General features: G+C 43.0%; 1 pseudogene; it reads left to right on the top strand.

Annotated features, from left to right (window-relative positions):
* Positions 1–15,227, top strand: part of LOC142068882 (olfactory receptor 5F1-like) — a 28,955-nt pseudogene extending 13,728 nt beyond the window's left edge.
* Positions 15,228–18,086: the final 2,859 nt, after the last annotated feature.

Below are 18,086 nucleotides of genomic sequence, written 5' to 3'. Positions count from 1 at the left end.
CTTCCCCCACAGCAGCCCTCACTTCCTCAAGCTCCACTTCACCCTCACCTCAGGGCCTCCTTCCTTGTGCCTGATATGGTGTGTACTGCTCAGCCTCTCCAACAGCGCAACTTCCTCCCACAGCTCCTGCCATTCACACCCACCTGACTAACTGGGAAGTTTTTGACTAGTTTCAGCCAGCCCCTGATTGGCTTCAGGTGTCCCAATCAACCTAGCATTCTCCCTGCCTTCTGGAAAGTTCTTAATTGGCCCCAGGTGTCTTAATTGACCTGGAGCAGCTGCCATTTCACTTATCCTGGTACCAGGGATCTGTTTAGCCTGGAGCTAATATATCTATCTCCCACTACTTTTCTATAGCCATCTGTCCTTGCCCCATCACAGTACATACATGGGAACAAATGTTTAATAATGGGCTCTTCAATCTAGCACAGAAATGTCTAAGAGACTCCAATGGCTGGAAGTTGAACCTGGACAATTTCAGACTGGAAATAAATGTTTAACAGTGCGGGTTGTTAGAGAGCTTATTCCTTCACTCTCCCACTTCGCTGGTCTTTCTCGCATGAACAGAGAGCAACAATACCCGAAGTCCAAAGGTGCAAACAATTCGATGTTTATTGGGGTGAACTTCCAGCAAGCTTAAATCCAAGTTCCTTTTTCCTTATTTTCGAATCCCAACTTACTTCCTGTTTGCCCCTAATTTATATAGTAATATTCTTAGCTACACCTTAACCAATCATTCTACTGAAATTTACCTAACCAATCCTAACATATTGTAACATGATTAGCTAACCAATTATATCCCACCACCTTAATTAGTTTACACCCAGCAAAATTAATTATGCAGCAGACAGAAACAATCACAGAACCAGACAGAGACCATGCAAATAAACAATAGCAAAGTGGGAACTATAATGACAAAACAATACAGAAGTGAGGATTTCACAACTACATCTATAAAGACATACGGGTTTCCCAGCTCTGTCTATTGATAAGTGAGTTCTTACCAGACAGAAAACTATCAACCTAAATTTCCTTTTACATCTTCTAGGCTCTTCGCTTTCTCTGGAGGTGATAGATCGGATCACCTTGCTAACAGCCCCATATTGACTAGTTTGGAATGTGAGGATGTGACCAGTCGCTTCCCAGCTTATGACTGCCTCTGCTGCTTAGCCAAAGGCATTGGCCTAAGAACAGGGCCTCAGACTGTCACAGTGATAGAAGGCCCTTACACAGATTCTTTCTTGTATACCTCTATTACTAGCTAAATGATAAACATATACCTACATTCTTAAAGTGTAGGCCTTTAAAGGCAGGCCTAAATATCTATATCCTAACAAGGGTAATTAAACATAGTGACAATTTACCAAGATTCATAGTGGAGTCTCCACCACTGACAATTTTAAGTTAGGATTAAATTTAATTTTAGGGTGTTTTCCTAAAATATCTTCTCTAGGAATTATTTGGGGGCAGTTCTCTGGCCTATGTTATCCAGGAGGTCAGACTAGATGATCACAGTGGTCCCTTCTGGTCTATGAATCTATACATTTCATCTAGCTAGTGGACCTGGATTTAGTTGATCTAGATGGGTGGAAAATTATGGTGACCAAGTGGCGATTTAGGCCCGTAGTTTGTTGAGAGCAGTCTTACAAACCATGTCCAGGAATTGCTCACTAAAGAGAGAGTTTTTTAAAGGATCCTATAAAATTAGTACATATATGTTCTTTCTGTACCTGGTTCAGTCCCATTGAAGGCTATTGGAACTTACCTTTGGCTTTACTGAGAGATATTATTGGAGGCAGAATCTAGCTCCCTGTAATATCTCTCAGTAATTTAAGTCCCTGAACTGCTGTGCATTTGCAATTAAGTGACTAGGTATAGTTACTTATCTGAAGGATTTTAGCACCTGTTTTAAATGAAAATCATATCACTATGCAACCTGAAACATGGAACCACCAAAGGTATCACCATAATATGTGTGGTGTAGGGGGCATTTCCTAGTCTGAATTTGATCTTGGTGTGGATTTCAGCTGCAGCCATGTGAGTAACTGATTTTCTGGTTCACTGGCCAAACTGAAAACATGGGTGAGGGGAAGGTGAAGGAGGATGGTTCAGGTCAACCTGAAACAATGTTTTTATTTATTTTTTCAGCAAGCCAATTAACATTTTCATTTTGACTCAAATTTTATTTCATTTTTGAATTTTTAAATCTTTTTAAAATAAAATGTAAGTAAAGCTTGAAGCAAAAATCAAAACATTTCATTTAAAAAATGTCAAAATTTAATCTTTTGTCTTTTACATTTATATTTTATTTTATTTTCCAGAAAATCTGGGTGAATTTTCTTTTCTCAAACATTCCCCCAACAAGTTAGATCTAATTTCATGGCTGTTTCCTGGATCCAGAATGGGGATGGTAAAAAAAAAAATCAGACTGGAAAATCCATGCTGTCCAAATCCTTATCTAGGTAAAGATCTGAATTTTGTGACTGGCCCAGTTTTTTCTAGGACTAGGTTCTGGTCCCTGTATTCATGAAGGGTTCCACCTCAAAAACAACATGCAAGCAGAATGATCAGAGTGATGTTTGACAAATGCCATGAACATTGTAGTTTTCTGCATTTGTCACCTAATTATAGTTCAGCTCTTCAACTGGTCGAAAGCAGTGTAGCATGATGGACTTTGATAGAATGACACCATCTTACTTCAGCTAGGAATGTATCTAGATATTTACTCACCTCTCTTTTACCTATTTTATGTATTAATTGTCCCCAAATTTCCTTAACACAGAAGTAACATTGACCAATGCTTACTCATGTCCTTCCAGAATGATGCAGTAGCTAAACTTAACCCTCTGAAATCCAGGTAATGCAGAGTAAAGGTAATGCCAACTGAAACTGCTAAAAATTGGAAAAACAAACTTAAGGCATGTTGCCCCAGGCATGGGCCAAAAAAAAAGTTGGAAGAATCAGAAAAAAAAATCTATGACATTATTTATTAGGGGGTAATTATCTCAAGAACCCCTTGTTTAAGTGACCTCACATCTGGATCACTAACCCTACACTGGCCATCTATGAAGCAAAGCAATTTTCAAGACAATCTGAGTAAGCATGCAGGTAATCTGTTAAACTGCAAGTGTCTCCACTTTAAGTCTACCACAGCTGCCACTCTACTAGAGTATATAGATCCTACATTTTCAGTCTGGTTTCACGTGCCTCTTTGTTTTGGGTGCCCAACTTGAGGCACATTTTCAGAAAGTTATTAATGGCCATCCTCTGAAAACCAAGACACTTTAATGGGTCTCAAGCAGAATACCCAGAAATTAAGGCACTGAAAATTACTGGTCAGGTTTGAAACGGTCTGTTGTGTATTGCTCAATCTCTGTTACAGTGGTGCAAGGAGGCATGCTAGAGGAGAAGAGGTCTAGGGCCATGGGAGTTTGTAATGGAATGAAGAGACACAGGAATGTTTTTCTCAGGGCCTCTCTCACGTCCTTGTGCCGCAGTGTGTATATTATCAGATTCAGCAGTGGTGTTATCACAGAATAAAAAACAGACACCATTTTATTGACATCAGATTCATACTTCCCTGCAGGGTGGACATACATGAAAATGAGCGTCCCAAAATATATGGTGACCCCTGAGAGGTGCGAGGCTCAGGTGGAAAATGTCTTCTTGTGGGCGATGGCTGATGACAGCATAGAATCAAAGAATCATAGAATATCAGGGTTGAAAGGAATCTCAGGAGGTCATCTAGTCCAACCCCCGGTATGGTGGCTGTGATTTGGAAGTAAGAGGCCATGGTGAAGAGGATGGCAGACATTACAATGACAGTGCTGAAGGCACAGCCTACTGCCTCGATGGTGTAGGTGTCTGTGCATGCGAGCTTAAAGAGCTGATCAGCGTCATAGAAGAAATGGTTCATCCTGTTGGGGGTGCAGAAGGAAATCCTGGCTAGCATGAAGTATGGGAAAGTGGGGCAGGCAAACCCCATGAGCCAACATGCCATGGCCAAGTTCTGGCAAATCCTAGGGTTGCAGATGGTGGAGTAATGCAGTGGGTTGCAGATGGCCAAGTATCTATCATAAGCCATGACTGTCAGGAGGAACAGCTCAATGCCAGCAAAGGAGAAGTAGAAGTAAAAGAAATGAGATAGTCCTCTTATCTGCTAAGAAGTTGGCCAACATCTTGGGCACTGTGACGGTGATGTACCAGACCTTCACCTGTGGGAGGTTGCAGATGAAGAAGGACATGGCGGTGTGGAGGCCAGAGTCCATTAGGACAATGAGGATGGTGAACAGGTTACCCATGAGTGAGAAGATGTAAATGATTCGGAACAGCACGAAGAGCAAGACTTGGAACTGTGGCAGGCTGGTGAACTTCAGGAAGATGAACTCAGTGGCCACTGTCTGGTTCTCCCTCTCCATGGGACTGACTGGATAAACCTTCATTAATAGTTTTGTAAATAAACAGGCATATCAGCTACTCCATAACCAAGTGGCCAAAAGCATATGAGTTATATCAAGGATGACTTAATTATTAGGAATATTTAGCTAGCTGGCTGGCTAGCTAGTCAATATCTTTCATGAAAAACCCTTTTTGATGAAAAATGGCTTTTTCATCAAAATGAAATTTCTTTAGGAAATGTGTATTTTTTATTAAAAATTCCAGATATTAAAGAAAAAATTAAAAACCCGTAACTGGAAAAAATTGTTCTCAGGTATTCTTTCTTTCTTTCTTTCTTTCTTTCTTTCTTTCTTTCTTTCTTTCTTCTGAAAAAAATATTTTGAGGAAATGAATGCTTTGCTGGATTCCATCAAAGTTTTCCACAGTAACTAAACTATTTCTTGACCAGTTCCATAACCTCTATCTCTCACTGTCTCTCTCTTCATCATTAAATTTCTAATGTCTTTGGTATCAATGCTAAGGAGACAGCTCTTGTATTTTTGAGATACTAAGAACTGAACATTTTATCTCCATAGCCAGTTTTTCCTAATCACTTTATTTCTGAGATTGTATTGTACTGGATATTCCATGCCATGCATTCGTCTTTCTGTTTAACTGTTCGAGAAGTGATCTGTGTATTCCATTCTCTGTCTATGAAATAAACCCACTACAAGAATTTGAAAGCGCTATACATTTATAACAGTCATTTAAATTTAAATTACTATGGGTTATATTGTACCATCAGCCTTGAAGTAGAATTCTCTACTTAAGTTGAGTTCTACTGAAAATCTGATAGTATGGAATTCACCTAGAAGGGTAAGAAGAAACAGTCATAGGCAGTATGCAAACTTACTCACAATAAAGCTCTTCAGAGATCAGATGAGTGACTGAAATAAACTAACACTTTCATTCCCAGAATCCTGGCCATCAAGGAATTTTAAAATGCAATCCTTTGTTATAGAAGTTGTTTATAGAGCCAACGTTAACATTGCTTGGGAAACTGTGTTATACTGGAGGTCAGACTAGATGGTCACAATGGCCTTTGGAATCTATGACTCCATGTACCTGGGCCGGGGAATGATCCAATGAGCAGACCAAATTCGGGGATGAAAACTGGCCTCGTGCCACCTGAGGCACGTTGCACATATGCTAAGAAGAAGACACCCAGACTGTAAGTTTTCTCAGGCATGGGAGCTAGATTCCCAAAGGGATTTAGACACCTAACAGCCACTTTCACTGAAATTCAAAAAAGACCCGGTTTGAAACCCCTGAACACTGTAGGCACCCAAACTCAAATAGCACCTCACTTTCCACTGTAAAGACTCCCTATATTTCTGCTTGTAGTTATGTGCATGCTTGAACTCCATACAAACTGACCAGGAGGGAAAGGTCATTTCTGGTGACCTTTAACCCAGAGGTTAGTGAGCTCACTTGCACATGGGAGATGCCTGGTTGAAGACTCACCTCTGCCTTAGGGGGAGAAGGGATTTGAAGAGGGATGTGGCGTCTCTCAGGTAACAACATCCATACTGGGTCAGACCAAAAGTCCATCTAGCCCAGTATCCTGTCTTCTGACAGTGGCCAATGCTAGGTGCCACAAAATAAGAAAGACGGCCCCAGTGAGATTTGAATTCACAACCCTTGGTTTACAAGACCAGTGCTCTAAGCCCTGAGCTAGGGGACTTGGAAAACTAGCTTCTGTTGATGGATTTGAAAAGCCATAGTCTTCCAAAAATCAAATCAATCCCTCTTTCTGGGGTACATCTGGAGTCAATCGGATTCATTCTCATCTCATGCACCCTGGTGTAAATCAGGAGTGATTGCATTGGAGTCACTAGGGCTTATTCCTTTCCCTCTGACTCCAATGGAAATCAGAACTCCACTGGAGCGAATGGAGCTGATTCTCTTCTCATTCACCCTTGTGTAAATCAGGAGTGACTCCTAGGGCTGGCTGAAGTTTTTTAACAAACATTTTTCCAGCAAAAATAGTTTTATAGATTTTTTTTCACAAAAGATTGAATATTACAGCATTTTTAAGGAGAAAAAAATAAAACAACATAAAACAAGGGTACTTTTGTTTGTTTGTTTGTTTTTTAAGCCTGCCAAAAGAAAGTGTTTTCTTTGGGTTTTGAAAACAGAATAAAATGAGGGTTTTGATTTTTGGTTTTCAGAATTTTGTTTTGTTTTTTTTTCACTCTCTCCTCCTCTTTTCCACTGAAAATGTGGGAAAATAAAAAAGGCAGACAAAGTATATGTCAGAAGGAGTTGATTTTTTTTCACCATTTTCCCTACATTTTTTTCTTTCAGTTTTCTTCTTTTTTCCTCTTTTACCAAGGAGAGAAAGAGCTGTGGGGAAATCTGAAAACAGAAATATGTTTGTTTGCTTTTCAAAACAGAAACAAACAAAAAAATGAAAATTGCAATTTGAAATAAAAAATATTCATCTCATGCCATTTTTTCTGGTGGTGGTCTAAAATACAATTTTTTCAAACAATTTTTTGAATACAATTATTTGTAATATTTGGTGGAAATAAAATAAGATTTTTCAACCATCTCGAATAACTCCATTGGAGTCAGTGGAGTTTCACGTGTGTAAAATAACAGTAAGTGCGAAGATCAGGGTTAGAAGGGATGTTTGCAGTGACATTTATGGACCCTGCAACACATACCCTGGGAGCAATGTGCGGCTGGATGCATAGAAACAGAAGTCTGGAGCGAGATCTGCTTTGTCTTAAGCAATGATCTTGTTAGAGCAATGATCTAATTAGCTTTTCCCCACACCACTAGCCCTACACTGGAGATGGATTAGAAGTTGCCTGCCAGTATACATGTCCTTTCTTGAAGGTCTCTTTACACTGCTATTGAGGGTGTCATTTTGCAGCTCCAGAAGGCATCCCAGAATTAGCTTTCATTTAGCTACCACTCTAAAAATACCAGTACAGTTCTGGTGGCATAAGCTTCAATATGGTTTAGTAAGATGAGTGCGTACACAGGTTGGGTACTGAAGGTGGCCTTCAGGAGGTTCCTAGTTCAATCACTGGTATAACACCCAAAATAGCATTTATCACCCAAGGGGGGATTTGAACTGCTGTGATCTTCAGGTGCTCAGTAGAGATTCCTCTGCTCAGAGAAAACATGTAAGCTCCTTGTCAGTCTACTTTATCTGACCCCCCATCTGCGCAGTCCACAGAGGCTGAGAAAGTGTTATATGTTTTGGCTAGAAGCTAGTGGCTCGCTAGCTCAAGGTGTAATGACTTAGGCATTCCTATGTGGAAGTCTTAAATTCCCTCTTTGCTGGTGGGCAAGAGGGGGGCTGAGTGACCAAGTGCAGGCACCCTGAACTCTGATCACTCTGATGTTAATTAGTTTCCGTAGAGACGGGGGTAATTAGACAATCAGGCTGGCTGGGATAAGGATTGAATTATCTCATCAGTGAAAGGCTGACAAAAAGGCAGAAAGTCCCAAAAGGGAGGAGATAGAGGGGACCAGGGCTAGCTGAGCTCGGTTACATGGAGGCCTCAAGGGGGGAGGCTTTGGTTCCCCTCCGGTCTTGGGGAGAGGGCCCGTGGGTGCTGCAGATAGATTGTTGCATGGTGGTTGTGGAAATGTTGGAGGGAACTTAAAATCATAGGGTACAGTGAAGGCACAACCAGTGGAGTCTGTGCAGTTTCTGCAGGGAAGAAGGTGGGAGAGAAGCCAAGCCTCGTGACAGACTGACCCACAAACAATACTGCTTTGCATCGTCTCCTGTGACATTGCACCCTATATTTGTCATAGTAATATTATTAAGATATGATTATGACATAATTATGATGCATTTTGTACAAGATAAGTCATGTGAGGTGTCATTGGAAAAGTTATGAGTTGTTGAATATGATTATCCTATTTGTATGCATGTATCATTTTTGTATCTGAAGTTATAAATACTGACTATGTATCTGTACTTCAAATGTACTTACACCTGGGTAATGGCCACTAGACAAGATGCTTTCAGTCTAGATAGCTGGTTGGGAAGGGCCTATTCAGGGTAATGAGCCATTAGAGAAAACAATAGGCCTTAGGAGAAGCTTATCTCCTACCAGGTGAGCCTTCCTGAGAACACTCCAGACAGCCTGTAACTGTAATGGCTGCTATTACTCCACAAGAACATGTGACCAGGCCACATGACTCTGGACTCCATCTTGGGATGTCAGTATTTTTCCACAAACTGGTCTTAAGACCAAGTTTTGAAGGAAATGGTTCTTGCCATATGCAAAAGCTAAATAAGGCAGGAAGTGACATCATCTCTTGTTCTTCACTCCCCACACAACAGTACTCCTGAAAATACCTGAGGAACAAAAACTTAACTGGGGAAGTGCTGGACCCAGGCTGAAAGGATTTCTAGCCTGTGTATGAAACACCTGGGCATTCCAAGCTGTAAAAGAAAAGGACCTAGGGGTTACAGTGAACGAGAAGCTGGATATGAGTCAACAGTGTGCCCTTGTTGCCAAGAAGGCTAACAGCATTTTGGGCTGTATAAGTAGGAGTATTGCCAACAGATCGAGGGACGTGATCATTCCCCTCTATTCGATATTGGTGAGGCCTCATCTGGAGTACTGTGTCCAGTTTTGGGCCCTGTCAAGTTTCCTTCCCCACTCTGAACTCTAGGGTACAGATGTGGGGACCTGCATGAAAACCTCCTAAGCTTACTTTTACCAGCTTAGGTTAAAACTTCTCCAAGGTACAAACTATTTTACCCTTTGCCCTTGGACTCTCACTGCCACCACCAAACATTTATCTGGGTTTATTTTTATTAGGAAAGCATTGTTTGGAAACGTCTTTCCCCCCAAAATCCTCCCAACCCTTGCACCCCACTTCCTGGGGAAGGTTTGGTAAAAATCCTCACCAATGTGCATAGGTGACCACAGACCCAAACCCTTGGATCTTAAGAACAATGAAAAAGCATTCAGTTTTCTTACAAGAAGACTTTTAATAGAAGTAAAAGGTACAAAAGAATCACCTCTGTAAAATCAGGATGGTAAATACCTTACAGGGTAATCAGATTAAAAAAAACAGAGAATCGCTCTAGGCAAAACCTTAAGTTACAAAAAGACACACAGACAGGAATATCCATTCTATTCAGCACAGCTTAATTTCTCAGCCATTTAAAGAAATCATAATCTAACGCATATCTAGCTAGTTTACTTAGTAAGTTCTAAGACTCCATTCCTGTTCTGTCCCCGGCAAAAGCATCAGACAGACAGACACAGACCCTTTGTTTTTCTCCCTCCTCCCAGCTTTTGAAAGTATCTTGTCTCCCCATTGGCCATTTTGGTCAGGTGCCAGCAAGGTTATCCTAGCTTCTTAACCCTTTACAAGTGAGAGGATTTTTCCTCTGGCCAGGAGGGATTTTAAAGGTGTTTACCCTTCCCTTTATATTTATGACAGGCCCCACACTACAAGAAGGATGTGGAAAAATTGGAAAGCATCCAGTGGAGGGCAACAAAAATTATTAGAGGGCTGGAGCACAAGATTTATGAAGAGAGGCTGAGGAAACTGGGATTGTTTAGTCTGCAGAAGAGAGGAATGAGGGGGGATTTGATAGCTGCTTTCAACTACCTGAAAGGGGGTTCCCAAGAGGATGGATCTAGACTGTTCTCAGTGGCAGCAGATGACAGAACAAGGAGTAATGGTCTCAAATTGCAGTGCAGGAGGTTTAGGTTGGATATTAGGAAAAAAAAATCACTAGGAGGGTGGTGAAGCACTGGAATGGATTACCTGGGGAGGTGGTGGAATCTCCTTCCTTAGAGGTTTTTAAGGTCAGGCTTGTCAAAGCCCTGGCTGGGATGATTTAGTTGGGGATTGGTCTTGCTTTGAGCAGGGGGTTGGACTAGATGACCTCCTGAGGTCCCTTCCAACCCTGAGATTCTATGATTCTAAAGAAAGTGCAGCTTGCCCCTTAAGAATCTTCAAGTCTGCATGTACCATCAATTAGGGTGAAACTCTGCTAATTCATATCCAGTCTATCAGGTATATTAAACTCAGTTTGTGTTTTTGTTAATTTGCTAGGTAATCTGCTTTGATCTGTTAGCTGTCATTTATAATCACTTAAAATCTATCTTTTGTAGTTAATATATTTATTTTATGTTTTACTTTAAGCCAGTGGTACTCCAGTTCAAGTTCAGTGAGTTTGGAGTCAAGTGCATGGGAATCTTGGCTCAGAGGGGCTGTTGCATTTCCTCTCCACATTGAGTGGGAGACGAACTGGATAGTAAATTCAGACTCCTCAGAGTTTGGACCAGAGCAGGATGGTACAGCTCTGGGGTCCTAGACCAGGAAGCTGGTGGTTACCTTGGCTTTAGCCTCTCTATTTTTGATTTACATTCAGTGGCTGATGAGAGAGCCTGTACGTAACTGCAACTGGGTGTGTCTCTACCTGTGTGAATGCTGGTGGAAGTGTAAGACTGGGAACATGTCTTCAGATTGTCACAGCAGCACAGCGTGAGAGGGAGCCCAGGCTGGTGGGTCAGGGGCTCAGTGGTACCCCGTGGGGGAACCTCTCCACATCTCCCTTCCCAAATGACTTTGGATACAACATAGCTAGGAGACTGTACGAATCTACGAGTGTCGTGAGCAGATAATATAACAGCATTTGACAGCACAGCATCCATCCCTGCAGAATTCCCATGGGGAAGAGTAGCCATAATGCTAAATGGAAAACCAAGAGTGTCAAGGACGTGCTCTCACCCCAGAACCTCAAAGAGACACACCCAAACACTGCAATAAAATGTACATGGTGCAACGAAGAGATGGTTAAAGCTACTTAGGAAATAAAGGGAAGACAGGGAAGATTAACTTAGGAGCAGACTGCCATGGAGAGAACATCAATGAGGCTACACTCATTTTCTCCCTCTGAGGATCCAAATCTTGGCACCTATGTATAAATAAAATAAAATCATGTCTTTCCTAGAACTTTACTTAAGGCTGCAAAATGTAGGAGTCTGAAAGTTTTGATTAGTTATTGAGTGAATATAAGTGTGACATGCATGGTCCTATGCCCAAGGGAACCTGGCCATTATCTCAGCCATTAACCTCAGCCATTATTCTGGAATAAATTGTGCATCTTTCAATGAGATAAAGGGAGCCTCTTAATCCAGGGTATATCAGGGTTTTGTGAATGTTAGTTCAACCACAGTGAAGTCCCTTCATTGATTTGCTCATTCAGGGTTATGCTCATTACATGTCCTATAACAATGGATTTGTGAGACAGAGGATGCTTTTACTTATATGAGTCCAAAAGCTACAGATCAGGGTGAAAACTTCACATCAGCAGCTATTCTCATATGGAGTCCAGGTGAGTTTTAGTCTTTTTAATCAGCTTTACTCTTTTCCTTTTTCAAAGACATTTTACTAATGAGATATTGGAGTCCCAGACCAGTGGTGCGGGTTCCTTTCCTGGACCTTCCATTGGTCTGATGGGTCACTGTACCTGCTCTGTACCACACAGTCCCCATTTGTAAATTGGGGGATGGTGATATTTACCTTGTTTGCTCAGGCATCTGAAGGTCCACTGATGAAAAGTGCTAGATCAGAGATAGGGTTGATGAAGATCATCATCAATTTGCACATGAGAGAATCAAGTCATTTAAAACTTCCATCTCCAATGACCCAAGTAGATCTGGTTTTTAAAATACCTAACTCCCCAAACTTTGTCTTCACTGTGAATAGGGTGTGCTTTTCATTGAGGCAGATATTTTGAGATAGAAGTCTCTATTTAAAACCCTAGTGGAGACAAGTCACGGGTAGATTTTATCATCATGTAGTTACTCAAAGTCAACCCTTTACTCCCCCACTCTACTGCCACCTGGGGTTGACCTCTACTAGCTATGCCGAAGCACAGTGTAAAATGTAAATCAGGAGTAACTCTGTCAGTATCAATGATGTTACACTGGTTTGGGGAATTTTGCCCAAATTGTCCACAATGCCTGGAGAAGACGATATGAAAGTAACAAGGAGGACTGTATTCACAGCTTCTTCCCTGTGCTTGGCATTCTCCTTCGGCACCTAGATAGACATGACTCAACATTGCTGTCTCATGTTCTCTCTGGGTACCAAGCTTGCTCACTGCAGCTCCAGACTTTCAGTCTGTCCGTCCATCCATCATCCTCCAGCATGCTGACCATTCCCCTCTCCCTCTTTGTCGGGGGCACCTTCTAACACATCAATGTCTTTTGACCTTCTCAGCCATGGCCAAACAGCTCTGTGCCAGGATAGAGGCTGAGTGAGTCCCTCTACATTGGTATAAACCTGGTAATTGAGTTTGAGAAGACTTTCTCTATCTGTGCCATTGTTATACCCTTCCTTAGCACTCCTGTCCCCTCTCTTACAGCCTCCTTCCATTGAACTTCATGCATCAGGTAGGTAATTCCAAACTGACCAGGAAACAAAGTCATATGTAATATTAATAAGAAACAATACAGACATTTTCCTGATTTGTCACATAGGAGAAGCCCAACGGCAGGTTGCAATGAAAGAAATTAATATAAGTTTTCAAAGTATATCCCAGTGAACAAAAAGCACAGATGCCAAAAGAAAGGGTAGAACAAAGATACAGCACACACATGTACGCTTCTTTGGGCAGGGACTGTCTTTTTGTTCTGTGTTTGTGCAGCAGCTTGCTGTACATCATGGCATGCTGGTCCAAGACTGAGGTTCCAAGAAGCGACCACAATACAAGGGTTCTACACAATTCAGGGAATCTCTGGGACCAGGGATTGTGACCATTAGTTGGGAGGTGTCCAGAATGAAAGTTGCATCTTAGGAAGTGACATAGTATGGAAAGCTCTGAGAAATACCCAGCTGAATTGTCATTGTAAATCATAGAATCATAGAATCATAGAATATCAGAGTTGGAAGGGACCTCTGGAGGTCATCTAGTCCAACCTCCTGCCCAGAGCAAGACAGATCCCCAACTAAATCATCCCAGCCAGGGCTTTGTCAAGCCTGACCTTAAAAACTTCTAAGGAAGGGGATTCCACCACCTCCCTAGGTAACGCATTCCAGTGTTTCACCACCTTCCTAGTGAAAACGTTTTTCCTAATATCCAACCTAAATCTCCCCCACTGCAACTTGAGACCATTACTCCTTGTCCTGTCATCTGCTATCACTGAGAATAGTCTAGATCCATCCTCTTTGGATCCACCTTTCAGGTAGTTAAAAGCAGCGATCAAATCCCCTCTCATTCTTCTCTTCTGTAGGCTAAACAATCCCAGTTCCCTCAGCCTCGCCTCATAAGTCATGTGTTCCAGACCCCTAATCATTTTTGTTGCCCTCCGCTGGACTCTTTCCAATTTTTCCACATCCTTCTTGTAGTGTGGGGCCCAAAACTGGACACAGTACTCCAGATGAGGCCTCACCAATGTTGAATAGAGGGGAACGATCACGTCCCTCGATCTGCTGGCAATGCCCCTACTTATACATCCCAAAATGCCATTGGCCTTCTTGGCCAGCTTCTCGTCCACTGTCACCCCTAGGTCCTTCTCTGCAGAACTGCTGCCTAGCCATTTGGTCCCTAGTCTGTAACAGTGCATTGGATTCTTTCGTCCTAAGTGCAGCACTCTGCCCTTGTCCTTGTTGAACCTCATCAGATTTCTTTTGGCCCAATCCTCCAATTTGTCTAGGTCCCTCTGTATCCTATCCCTACCCTCCAGCGTATCTACCAGTCCTCCCAGTTTAGTGTCATCCGCAAACTTGCTGAGGGTGCAATCCACACCATCCTCCAGATCATTTATGAAGATATTGAACAAAACCGGCCCCAGGACCAACCCTTGGGGCACTCCGTTAGATACCGGCTGCCAACTAGACATGGAGCCATTGATCACTACCCGTTGAGCCCGACAATCTAGCCAACTTTCTACCCACCTTGTAGTGCATCCATCCAGCCCATACTTCTTTAACTTGCTGGCAAGAATACTGTGGGAGACCGTGTCAAAAGCTTTGCTAAAGTCAAGGAACAACACGTCCACTGCTTTCCCTTCATCCACAGTACCAGTTATCTCATCACAGAAGGCAATTAGATTAGTCAGGCATGACTTGCCCTTGGTGAATCCATGCTGACTGTTCCTGATCACTTTCTTCTCCTCTAAGTGCTTCAGAATTGATTCCTTGAGGACATGCTCCATGATTTTTCTAGGGATTGAGGTGAGGCTGACTGGCCTGTAGTTCCCAGGATCCTCCTTCTTCCCTTTTTTAAAGATGGGCACTACATTAGCCTTTTTCCAGGCTTCCGGGACTTCCCCTGATCGCCATGAGTTTTCAAAGATAATGGCCAATGGCTCTGCAATCACATCTGCCAATTCCTTTAGCACTCTCGGATGCAACGCATCCGGCCCCATGGACTTGTGCTCGTCCAACTTTTCTAAATAGTCCTGGATGACTTCTTTCTTCACAGAGGGCTGGCCACCTCCTCCCCATGCTGTGCTGCCCAGTGCAGTAGTCTGGGAGCTGACCTTATTCGTGAAGAGAGAGGCAAAAAAAGCATGCTCAGGCATGTAGGAGTGAAATCAGGAAGGCTAAATCACACCTGGAGTTGCAGCTAGCGAGAGATGTTAACAGTAAAAGAAGGGTTTCTTCAGGTATGTTAGCAACAAGAAGAAAGCCAAGGAAAGTGTGGGCCCCTTGGTGAACTCTTCTCCATCCAATACAACATCTTAACTCCCATGTTAAACCCCATCACCTACAACCTGAAAAAAAAAGAAGTGAAAATGGCTCTGGGGAAAATACGCTCAAGTCATGTTAGTGATGTTGCTTAACTAGCTAACAAAGATGCATAGAAGAACTGAGTGCTCAATAGCCTGAGCTCATACAATGAACTGAGAATGCATACTCATGTCATTATATTTAGAAGTATTTTCATTTTTTCTTTAATGATATATGTGATAGAGATGATAATTTCCTGCAATATCTTTGGGAGATCTTACTGTAGTAAGTTCCTGCATCATTGTGGACCAGGCACTGTGTATAATTCCATGTGGGAGGGTGACATCAGCCCTGCAGGAACTAAGAATGGGGTGGGGTGGTGATTAGGCAAATTCACTCAGGTTGTAACACCTCCAGAGAGGTACCCCCACCTAAAAAGGCTTGTGTATACTGGTTCTAACTGGATTCTCCAGAGCCTAATAGACCAAGAAAGGACTTTTGGACAAATCACATAAGTTTAAATTGACTCAGGGCCTTCCTTCTTATACAGCAAAGACAGGACCTTCAGTTTCGGGGACCCTCAATCCTTCCTGGCAGGGGGTGGAAGGACTTTGGCCTACTGTGGCCCCATAAGATGGATGGGTGACCTCTGGTAAGCTTTTTGCATACACATAGGAAATTTGATTTTTGTATGTGTTTTCGCAGTAATTCTTTCATATGAAGAACAAATGTATTTGTTTGGAAAGGGATGTGGGTACCTTTTAACAGCTGTCAATTATGTTCTTCATAAGCCTTTGGAGAGAAAGCAAAGCATAGAAGAAGGCGTGCTTAGGCAGTCTGGCTTGCTGGGGATATCACAGGGTAGGCAGGGAACTATGCAGCCTGGAAAAACTCCTGGTCAAGAGGGATAGAGATGTGGGTCTCTGCCCAAGAAAGGTAACAGCCTAGAGTGGGTGCCCTCAAGGGACCATGGAGAGGGAACACAGGCACATTTGCCCTGAACTGTGGCAACAACCTTTGAGTTGGAAAGAACTCATCAGTACCCAGCCTGAGTATTAAGGCGTGAGCTAGTGTCTCTAAAGAGAAATATGGAAGCTGGGAGCCTGTCTCCCAGACTTTCATCTTCATTCTCCTCAGGTTTTACACACGCACTTTGCGGTCGGTGGGTGAGACAGGACCTGACTACCAATTGCCATACCCCCAGTGGCCACCTGAGGTCCCTTCTGCAGCCTGGCACAGAACAGAATTTGTAAAAACCTGCTATGCTCCACCACTACTTATGCATGTGCATAAATATACTTGGACCAACATGTCATATCTTAAGTGGAATGCAGACTCAAAGGGAGTTTGCTTTGCAGTAGACGGAGGCAAAACATGGAAATCTGACCCAACCCGCTCTATCCACTGGGCAGTCCCCACCCACAAAATGATCATAATGTGGCTGATGTGATTAGGCCCTATGATGGTGTCCCCTGAATAGATCTGTGGACACAGTTGGCAACTGGCAACGGGCTTTGTTGCAAGGATAGATTCCTGGGTTAGTGGTTCTGTTGTGTGGTGTGTGGTTGCTGGTGAGTATTTGCTTCAGGTTGGGGGGCTGTCTGTAAGCAAGAACTGGCCTGTCTCCCAAGATCTGTGAGAGTGATGGGTCGTCCTTCAGGATAGGTTGTAGATCCTTGATGATGCGTTGGAGAGGTTATAGTTGGGGGCTGAAGGTGATGGCTAGTGGCATTCTGTTATTTTCTTTGTTGGGCTTGTCCTGTAGTAGGTGACTTCTGGGTACTCTTCTGGCTCTGTCAATCTGTTTCTTCACTTCAGCAGGTGTATATTGCAGTTGTAAGAATGCTTGATAGAGATCTTGTAGGTGTTTGTCTCTGTCTGAGGGGTTGGAGCAAATGCAGTCGTATCGTAGAGCTTGGCTGTAGACAATGGATAGTGTGGTGCGGTCTGGATGAAAGCTGGAGGCATGTAGGTAGGAATAGCGGTCAGTAGGTTTCCGGTATAGGGTGGTGTTTATGTGACCATCGCTTATTAGCACCGTAGTGTCCAGGAAGTGGATCTCTTGTGTGGACTGGTCCAGGCTGAGGTTAATGGTGGGATGGAAATTGTTGAAATCATGGTGGAATTCTTCATAGCAAACCTGGTGGCTGAACTTTGTGACTTTGTCCTCACCCATAACTATTTCACGTTTGGGGACAATGTATACTTTCAAATCAGCGGCACCGCTATGGGTACCCGCATGGCCCCACAGTATGCCAACATTTTTATGGCTGACTTAGAACAACGCTTCCTCAGCTCTCGTCCCCTAATGCCCCTACTCTACTTGTGCTACATTGATGACATCTTCATCATCTGGACCCATGGAAAAGAAGCCCTTGAGGAATTCCACCATGATAAACACCACCCTATACCGAAAACCTACTGACCGCTATCCCTACCTACATGCCTCCAGCTTTCATCCAGACCACACCACATGATCTATTGTTTACAGCCAAGCTCTGCGATACAACCACGTTTGCTCCAACTCCTCAGACAGAGACAAACACCTACAAGATCTCTATCAAGCATTCTTACAACTACAATACCCACCTGCTGAAGTGAAGAAACAGATTGACAGAGCCAGAAGAGTACCCAGAAGTCACCTACTATAGGATAGGCCCAACAAAGAAAATAACAGAACGCCACTAGCCATCACCTTCAGCCCCCAACTATAACCTCTCCAACGCATCATCAAGGATCTACAACCTATCCTGAAGGACGACCCATCACTCTCACAGATCTTGGGAGACAGGCCAGTTCTTGCTTACAGACAGCCCCCCAACCTGAAGCAAATACTCACCAGCAACCACACACCACACAACAGAACCACTCACCCAGGAACCTATCCTTGCAACAAAGCCCGTTGCCAACTGTGTCCACAGATCTATTCAGGGGACACCATCATAGGGCCTAATCACATCAGCCACACTATC

This window comes from Caretta caretta, chromosome 13 (assembly GCF_965140235.1).
Source record: "Caretta caretta isolate rCarCar2 chromosome 13, rCarCar1.hap1, whole genome shotgun sequence".
Lineage (NCBI taxonomy): Eukaryota > Metazoa > Chordata > Testudines > Cheloniidae > Caretta > Caretta caretta.
The sequence above is the reverse complement of the archived record's forward strand: the minus strand, read 5'-3'. Positions and strand labels throughout refer to the sequence as shown.